This window comes from Saccopteryx bilineata, chromosome 2 (genome assembly GCF_036850765.1).
Source record: "Saccopteryx bilineata isolate mSacBil1 chromosome 2, mSacBil1_pri_phased_curated, whole genome shotgun sequence".
NCBI classification, from domain to species: domain Eukaryota; kingdom Metazoa; phylum Chordata; class Mammalia; order Chiroptera; family Emballonuridae; genus Saccopteryx; species Saccopteryx bilineata.
In genome coordinates, this window is record NC_089491.1 from 13,007,912 (window position 1) to 13,010,249 (window position 2,338).

Here is a 2,338-nt window from a genome sequence, read left to right on the forward strand (position 1 = left end):
CAGCCCCTCCTTCTCCGTGTGCACAGCACCTTCCCTGGGAGTGAGGACTCATACCACTGTAATGACACATTAACTCATCTTAAATTTTTCATTCCAGTTCTCTGTGTGTGTCTGAAAGTATACAAATATAATTCTGGGTTCAACAATTACTTAGGTTACTTATTTTATTTTTTCCTTATTCTAATTATGGTGTTAATTCAAAATACAGTTAGGTTCATTTGTTTTGTTTTCTATTTTGCTTTATTCACTACGTTTTCTATTTATTTTTAGTGGCAAAACACAACCTATTCAAAACAATACAGAGTATTACACCCAGCTCCCCAATGCTCTGCCTCAGCTCCTGTAGGTAACAAACTCACTGGATCTTCGGTTTTCCTTCCTGTGTTTGTGTTTGTTCATATGAGCAGACCTATGTACATTTCATTTTACATAAAAAAGTAGCATACTATAAATGCTGTTTTACTCACTGCTTATTTTTTTATATTTGCCCATATTGATTCACAGATATTTCATATATATCTTTTTTTTTTCACAGTTAAAAAGTACTCGGTGGCATTCTATAGAGTTTTCTTTACAGGTCCTAGAATGAGATATTGAGGATGAGTGTCTTAATGATACTTAATTGTGTACATCAAATGGCTAAAATGGCTAATTTTCTGTTTTGTACATTAAACTATAATTTTAAATTATAGAGAATGTAAGAAGTAATCTCTGCCTAACACATGGATAATAATAGTAGTGTGTGATTAATAAGTTAATAGAGGGGAATGAAATAACAAAATATATATTTAATTATTCAAAGAGGAGGAAAACAAGACAGAATAAATGTTAAACTGATGTATCAAATAAAAAGCATAGGAATAGGAAAAATATAAATTCAAATATTATGATTACATTAGATGTTAATAGATAAAATACTCCAGAAATATACCATATTTTCCCCTATGTAAGATTCACCTTAATTTTGGAGCCCAATATCTGAAAAAAATGTATTACATAAAGTGATTGAACTAAGTTTTACTCATCATAATATTCATACAACTTCTCATCACTGTCAAAACTCCCATCCATTAGCTTGTCCTCATCTGTATCTGATGAAGAATCACTATCTTCAACAATGAACATAAAAACAAGCATAAAAAACAGGAAATGCAAGTAAAAAATTCTACAACCACTGTATAAGACGCACTCAGTTTATAGACACCAAATTTTTCCAAAAAGGTGTGTCTTATATATGAGGAAATATGGTTATAAGAGTTGGTCTACATAAAAAGTATCCAACTTTACACTGTTAACAATGGACACTTCAAAGATATAAGAACATATAAAAGTTTAAAGTAATGGAAAAGAAACAGTATGTATATGCTAACCACAAGAAATCTGCATCTGTAGTACTTATACAATACTAGAGTATCTTTATATCTGTCTGTATGTGTATGTATAGCTATTAATATAGCTATACAGTATCTATACTAATATTGAAGTAGATGAGGTCTTAAGGTAAGATCTATATATTGCTAAAAATATCTGTTCATTATAAATGTAGGGCTGTGCTGTTAAATGCATCTTAATAAGTCTTTCTGTTTAAAAAAATAACAGTGTTGTTTTGCAGCACATGCCAATTTTCATAGTGTAATCCTTCTTATGGCTGATTGCAGTCTACTGATGTCATTCAGTGTAAGTTGTGATATGATGTGCATAATCAGCTGGCTGGCAAAAAAAGCCAGTATAAAAGAATTAGTTCAAAAGAAAGAAAGAGGAAGAGGAGGTGTAGAAAGAGGAGGAAGAGGAAAAAAAAGAAAAAAGAAGAAGAAAAAGAATAAAAACAAGAAGAACAAGAACAAGAAGAAAAGAGGAATGAGAAGGAAAAGGAGAAGGAGAAGAAGAAGAAGAAGAAGAAGAAGAAGAAGAAGAAGAAGAAGAAGAAGAAGAAGAGGAGGAGGAGGAGGAGGAGGAGGAGGAGGAGGAGGAGGAGGAGGAGGAGGAGGAGGAGGAGGAGGAGGAGGAGGAGGAGGAGGAGGAGGAGGAGAAGGAACCTTACCAGAGTTGATCTAAGATGGCAGCAGACTAGGTGGTGTTACACTCACCTCCTCTCAGGACCAAACTGGAATTTCAGCTGAAATATAAAATAATCAACCTGGATAGCCACCTGAAGACTAGCTGAACAAAAGTCTTATACTCAGAAGAAGCTGCATTGAAACCTCTATGAAGTTCACAGAAGAGGAAAGTGCTGATCCTATTCCTACCAACAGTGGTTCAGATTCCAGAGCCATATCTCAGCTGCAAAGGTTCCCCCTGAGGAGAGTGGGGTCTCAACCCCATGCTGGGCTTTCAGTCC